Source organism: Hyperoodon ampullatus (assembly GCF_949752795.1).
Source record: "Hyperoodon ampullatus genome assembly, chromosome: 17".
Taxonomy (NCBI): domain Eukaryota; kingdom Metazoa; phylum Chordata; class Mammalia; order Artiodactyla; family Ziphiidae; genus Hyperoodon; species Hyperoodon ampullatus.
In genome coordinates this window covers 4,395,518-4,403,449 of record NC_136930.1, presented here as the reverse complement: position 1 = coordinate 4,403,449, position 7,932 = coordinate 4,395,518, and positions in this window count along the sequence as shown.

The following is a 7,932-nucleotide window of genomic DNA, read 5'->3' as shown; positions in this document are numbered from 1 at the left end:
AGAGTAGTAGGAGCCCCCATTGGTACTTTCTTTGAAAAAAGGCTCAAAGACCTCATGGAAGAGATCACTAAGAAGTTGGGACTATTAGTTGGTTGCCTCCCACAATCCCTCTGCCTCTCCCCATCAAAAAGACAAAAAGGTAACCAGGAAATAATGGCTTCTCCTTAACTGTGGAGGAGCTGTTCAAATGGAAAAGAAATTTACCCTGAAGAGGATGTCTGGGCAAAGTAGCCTAGGCTACCCTAGAGACGGAAGGAGAAAGCTCTATGGAGGCGCCTTCCGGGAAATACTGCCAGGGGAGAGGGTGGAGGGGTGTACGAAGAGCTGAAATCAGAACAGCTGCTGGCTAACTGCTGGGGTAGTCTTTTCCCTGCCTGCAAGTGTGGAAGGTTGTTGGTGGGGGGGCAGCCCCTGTGGAGATGTCAGGACACTCAGAGGACAGACAGCCAGTGTCTCCCGGCAGGGGGAAGGGGGGACCATCTCTCCGGACTGTAGCTGGGTTTGGTGACCCTTCTGTCTGGGAAAAGTCGAGGAAACCAAAGAGGGAATCAGTCATGCTTCCTGTTTTCAAGGAGCTTTTAGCCTACCACCAACAGTTTTACTAAAACTATATATTTTTTTAAATAAATACTTTACATACCACACACCAAAATCATTTCCAGATGGATTAGAGAGCATCTGTAAAACTGGAAGAAAATAGAATTGAATAGTTAATACAAATTTGCAGGAGGAAGGGAATTCATTTCTGTTTTCCTTAAGCAGTTTTTGGGGGTTTTAAATTTTATTTATTTATTTTTGGCTGCGTTGGGTCTTCGTTGCTGCACGCGGGCTTTCTCTAGTTGCAGTGAGCGGGGCCTACTCTTCGTTGCGGTACACGGGCTTCACATTGCGGTGGCTTCTCTTGTTGCGGAGCACGGGCTCTAGGCGTGTGGGCTTCAGTAGTTGTGGCACGCTGGCTCAGTAGTTGTGGCTCGTGGGCTCTAGAGCGCAGGCTCAGTAGTTGTGGCGCACGGGCTTAGTTGCTCCGCGGCATGTGGGATCTTCCCGGACCAGGGCTCGAACCCGTGTCCCCTGCATTGGCAGGCGGATTCTTAACCACTGTGCCACCAGGGAAGTCCCTGGAAGGGATTTCTAAGCTCTTATAGAAGCAGTGAAAAAATGTATAAAGGAGATTGCCAGATTTAATTATAAAAAAATTATAACTTCTGGATATTAAAATACGAATAAATAAAATATGGACAATGGGCTGAGAAAAATATTTAGCCAAAATGTGACTGAAAAAAAAAAGGTTAATGTTCTTTCTATAAAGAACACCTACAAATAAAAATGAAAAATCGGGCTTCCCTGGTGGCCCAGTGGTTGAGAGTCCGCCTGCCGATGCAGGGGACACGGGTTCGTGCCCCGGTCTGGGAAGATCCCACGTGCCGCGGAGCAGCTAGGCCCGTGAGCCATGGCCGCTGAGCCTGTGCTCCACAACGGGAGAGGCCACAACAGTGAGAGGCCCGTGTACTGCAAAAAAAAAAAAAAAGAAAGAAAGAAAAAGAAAAATCATCATGCCCTAATAAAGAAATGGAAAAAAATTCTTGAAAAGTCAATTCACAAAAAAGAAAACACATTTAGGGGACAAGTATGAAAAAGAGGAAAATGTTATCTCACAAGTACTAAGAACTGCAAATTAAAAATAGGGTGTCTTAAAAGTACATACATGCACAAAATTCTTAATGCTAATGAAGTTGTGGTAAAACAGGAGCTTCCATACACTGCTGGTGACACTACAGAATACAATTTTTTGGAAAGCAGCTGCAGTTTGGCAACGTATATCAAGATTCTCAAAAACATTTATATTCACTGACTCAAAAATTATGTCTCTGGAAATCCATCTTAGAAAATACTACAAAATAAGCATTTTAATTAACAGAATGTTCACTAAGGGTCATTTATTCTGGAGAAAAATTCAAAACAAGGTAAATGTCCAGAATGATTAAATAAAGTACAATACACAGTTGATTCAGAATATTATGATGGTGGTAATAACATAGAAATACCTGTACTACATTGTTAACTGAACAGGGCAGAATCCAAAACTTTGTATCAGTTTGATTATTACCTTTTTAAAATCAACACGTTTTTCTTAAAACATACAGAGAAAAAGACTGAAAGCAAAGTTTTGTTTGTCTGGGACTGGCTTTCTGGGAGACTGTGGATGTCTCCTTTAGTTCTTTCTTTTTTAAACTTCTCTTTTTTCCAATTTCTAAAAATTCTTTATAATATAAACATTTATTTAAAAATGAATAGTCACAAAAATCACTTGCATTTCTATAGATTAACAGTGAACAAACTGAAAAGGAAATGAAGAAAACTCCATTTATAATACATCAAAAAGAATAAAATACTTAGGAATAGATCTAGCCAAGGATGTGGAAGACTTGTACACTGAAAACTACAGAAGGTTGCTGAAAGAAATTAAAGAAGACACAGATAAATGGAAAGACATCTCATGTTCATGGATTGGAAGATTTTAATATTGCTAAGAATGTCCATACTACTCAAAGTGATCTACAAATTCAACACAATCCCTATCAAAATCCAGATGGCAATTTTTCAGAAATAGAAAAGTTCATCCTAAAATTCATATGGCATTTCAAGGGACTCCTAATAACCAAAACAATTTTGGAAAAGAACAAATTTGAAAGCCTCACACTTCTTGTTTCAAAACATATTACAAAGCCACAGTAAGCAAAACAGCGTAGTACTGGCATAAAGACAGACACATAGACCAATGGAATAGAATAAAGAGCCCAGAAATAAACCCTCACTTATATGGTCAAATGATTTTTGACAAGGGTGCCAAGGCCACTCAAGGGGAAAGGACAGTCTCTTGAACACATGGTTCTGGGAAAACTGGATATCCTCATGCAAAAGAATGACATTGGACCGTTATCTTATACTATACACAAAAATTAACTCAAAATGGATTAAAGATCTTGGGACTTCCCTGATGGTCCAGTAGTTAAGAATCTGCGCTCCCAATGCAGAGGGCCGGAGTTCAATCCCTGGTCAGGGAACTAGATCCCGCATGCCGCAACTAAAAGAGCCCACATGCTGCAACTAAAAGAGCCCGCATGGGGCAACGAAGATCTCACATGCCACAACTAATACCCAGCACAACCAAATAAATAAATTAAATTAATAAATATTTTAAATAATGGATTAAAGATCTAAACATAAGACCTAAAACTATAAAATTCCTAGGAGAAAACCTTCATGATATTGGACTTGGCAATAATTTCTTGGATATGACACTAAAGGCACAGGCAACAAAAGCAAAAATGAACGAATGGGACTACATCAAACTTTAAAACATCTGCACATGAAAGGAAACAAAGTGAAAAAGCAACCTAGGGAATGAGAGAAAATATTTGCAAATCATATATCTGATAACGGGTTAATATCCAGAATATACAATAAACTCCTACAATTCAACAACTAAAATTAAATTCCTTGAATTTAAAATGGGCAAAGGAATTAAATAGACATTTCCACCAGCGAAGATATACAAAGCATATGAAAAGATGCTCAGCATCACTAATCATCACAGAAATGCAAATCAAAACCAAAATGAGATATCACCTAACATCCATTAGGATGACTACTATCCAAAAAACCCGAAATATCAAGTGTTAAGGATGTGGAGAAATTGAAATGCTTGTGCACTATTGGTGGAACAGTAAAATTATGCAGCCTCTATTGAGTATTGAAACAGTATAGAGGTTCCTCAAATAATTTAAAAAGGAACTACCATGTGATCCAGCAGTCCCACTTTTAGTATATATCCCAAAGAACTGAAAGACAAACAGTGGTTATTCAGACACGAGTATCTGGCAGACATTTCCTCGGGAATGAATGAAGTGAGCCCATCAACAAGGAGAACAATGAGTAACCAATTATCAATGATAAAAATTTGGGCTTTAAGCAAAAATTAAAACTTTGGAAAACTTGTATCTGCCACCATGAACTTCACAGCGTCCCAATACGTAACAACTTTTCTTACAAGATAAGTAATGATGTTAATAGACGTGATTTTTTAATATTATATAATGGAATATGTCAACATTTAGATGTCTGTAAGTCAGTGAATCAATATTTTCCAAATGACCAATGCACGATGTTGCAAAATTATGCATGAGTAAAGGTACAAGATCCATTCAAGGTACAAGAGAGACCAATATTTTTTAATGTAAGAGAGTACAGAAACGTCACTGATACGGTTTCAGACTCCCATTGTAACTAATCTTTAAGAAACTACCACTTATCCAGTTTTAGTGCATCAAAGAATATCCACGAGTATCTGAAAAGGTTATTAAAATCCTCCTCCTTTTACCAACTACATATCTGTGCTTCAACCAAACAACATATTGTGACAGATGGAATGCAGAAGCAGGTATGAAAATTGAGCTTTCTTCCTCTATTAAGCCCCACTTAAAGAGATTTGCAAAAATGTAAAAACAATGCCATTTTTCTCACTAAACTTTTTTGTTGTGGAAAATATCCTTATTTTTCATAAAAATATGTTAGCAATTAATAAATCTGTTATTATTTTTAAATAAGTGAATGTTTTTAAATTTCCCAATTTTTGTCTCTATTATAGCAAATATCAGTAGATAGAAGCCACAAAAGCTCTTTGGGGTCTTCAATAATTTTTAAGCATATAAAGAGTTCCTGATACCAAAAAGTTTGAGAATCACTGTTCTAGAAAATTATAAATTGCCAAAACTGACCCCAGGAAAGGGAGATCAAGGCAAATCAATTACCACAGAGAGAATTAAAGGTTATCGTTACCTCTCAATAAAACACATATTCTGCCAAATTCTTTAAGGCACCCATAACCACACTACTCCATACACTTTTCTAGGGCATGAAGGAAAAGCTTCCAAATTTGTTTCTTTGGCACCAGTATATCAATATGCACACACACACACAGATCTTACAATCTCATTTGTAATATGCTTTGTGAAGAGCAAAGTGTTATTCCAGGAATGCAAGAAAGGCTCAATATTAAGACATCTATTCACCACATTAGTAGACCAAAAAACAAAAATCATATGAACACCTGCTGAGTTGTTGAAAAGGCATGTGATAATATTCTAAATTCATTCCAAAAGGAAATCATAAAATTACTTAAAGAAACCATGGGATAATTTTTAAAAAATAATCACAGAATGTGGAAGGTCTTGCTTAGCAATCAGTTTCTTGATGAGTCCCAATCCAGTGGGGTATAAACATGGAAAAGTTTTCATTTATCTTCGAGCTAATGGTTTCAATGGTATTGTTCAAATCATCTCTTCCCATCCCTTAATACAAATCTAGAAAAGAGTCTGTGACTTTCTGGTAACTTCAAGTTACTAAAACTCATTCCTGTTCAGTTTAAAACTCTAAACTGATCCAAATTCTAACCTTTCCCCTCCACTGTTACCAGTTAGACTTGGGCTTGAGTAAGGAGACCATAAAATTTATAATCCAAATTGGGGCACTCTTGAGTGAAACTTGGCACTAATAATAATAATACCTTGGTCATGTACTGAAGCTGTTCTGACCAAATTGGATGAATGGCCACCCTGGGTCAAAGGACTTGAAATGGGAAGAGGCTATTTCAAGCCTCCTCCCCTGTGGATTCTGAATCCAGCTCCTCCCGTGCTGGGGAGCAGGAAGGAGAGACAGGAGAGGCCAAAGCCATCTTGCGTGTCTGGCAATATGTTGATGGTGGAGGTATCTCCTTGGATCTGTTTGCTTCCAGGAAAGAGCCTTTCAAAGCTGGAAGGTCACCGAGTTCAACACCTCCGTTCACAAACAAGAAGACTGAGGCTCATGCAGATGAAAAGACACTCTCGAGGTGGCACACCCAGTAAGTGGGCTTACGTACGTCCTCACAACCCCTGTCCAGCGTCCCCTTTGCTTCTCTTAGATGTGCCATCATAGCCGGGACCAGGGCAAGGCCTTGGGACGTGCTCACCCCAAAAAACTCAGTAACTGAGAAAAACCATATCGCAATGCCACGTTTTTTAAAAAGCAAAATAATCCATGACAAACAGAGTATCCCAATTTTAAACAAAGCATTAGTATTACTGGCTTGTCCTTCCGCCTTGGGCTTTAACATCTATAGTACACATGGCTTTAAAGATCTAACACTCATCTCTGACTGAACTTGTCTCTAACAGAGCCGTCTCCATCAGCACAGAGATCAGCTTCCAGGGGTGTCTGAGGCAGTGGCTTCAATACAGCGTCCTGTTTGCAGCTGGGGGCAGGAGACCCTGCTGCAGCCCGGGGCTCAGGCTCAGGTCCCGCCTGGGGAATTGCTTCTGTTGCGGGCTCTCCGGGGGTGGTTCTCCCGCCGTGCTACGCATTCTCCTACTACATTTTAACCTTCCCAACGTGATGCAGAAGTGGTTTCAGTAACTTGGAAACCAGGAGCCTGGACTGATGCGCCCTCGCGGAGGCCCTCCCTAACCCCGAAGCCTCTGCCCCACAGCTGTGCTCCACCCACTCCTCCTGTGTTGTTTTCCTCAAAGAGGCGATTACTGTCTGAAATTCTGGTTGGCTTTGCAGCAAGGCCTGTGTCTCTTCCGCTAAAATGCATGTTGCCTGAGGCGGGAATGAAGTGCCTCATTTCCCGCTGTATTCCCAGTGTCTGGAACTCGGCAGGGACACAGCAGTCAGCCCGTGATTATCTGTGTAAGGAGTAGCCCTGGCCTGTGATTTTCTTTGTTGGTGGTGTCTTTGTCTGGTTTTGGTATCAGGGTGATGGGAGCTTCACAGAATGTCTTTGGGAGTGTTCCCTCATCTTCAATCTTTTGGAAGAGTTTGAGAAGGACCGGTATAAGTTCTTCTCTCTATGTTTGGTAAAATTCGGCTGTGAAGCCATCTGGTCCTGGACTTTTGTTTGTAAGGAGTTTTTTTAATTACAGATTCTATTGTACTTGTGATCAGTCTGTCCAAAGGAACAGCCTTAAGAAAAGAAGAAAAAAAAAAGACAGAAAGAAAAAAAGTCGCTACTTTAAGTGGGTTTCAAATGACCAAGAACTTATCAGTGGAGAATTAAGATCTCTCAAATTGCAATTATGAATTCGGCTCTAAAGGAACTGAAAGGAGGTACGGCAGCTCCTCTACGGTGACCTCCTCAGCCGACAATGTCAGAGGCACCACTGGAGACAAGCTCATCAGGCGGCTCTGAGCTCAGGATTAAGAGGAAGAGAAGCCACCGTGCTGTTGGCAGGGAAGCAACGTTTCTCAAAGGCAAGAAGAAGGAACCCTGGAGGACAGGGCTCTCTTACACACCAGTTCGTAATTCCACACCCCCTGTGACCACGTGTGCAAAGTAGTTCAGAGCTGGCTAATCACATATCGCGTCAGGTCGCCCTTTGGGGACCCCCGATGGCCGTTTTCATCTGATTTCACCAGAGTATAAAGATGTTGTGTGTTCACAATGTCATAGTTATATCTACTGCTGAACAGAAAGTTACCGCACAGTGTGCAGATGAAAACAACACACAGTTACGACCTCGTTTCCTGTGTGTCAGGAATCCAGGAGGGCTCAGGAGGGTCTGCGGTTCAGGGTCCCTTGTGAAGGCTGCACTCAAGGTGTGGGCTCCTCCAGGGAGAGATCAGCTCCCAAAGCCCACGGTTGTCAGTAGCATCTCAGTTCTTTGGGGCTGGCGCACCACGAGCCTCAGTTCCTTGCTGGCCATGGGCCACAGGCTGCCCTCGCTCCTTGCCCGTGGGCCTCTCCATCCCACAGCTTCCATGTGGCAGCCACTCCACCAAAGCTGCAAGGGAGGGGCCAGCCAGCAGGGCAGGGGTCAGCATCTCAGTTAATCTATTCGTGGAAGTGACAGCCCAGCGCTTTCCCTGAATTCTAATCTTTAGAAGCAAGTCCGA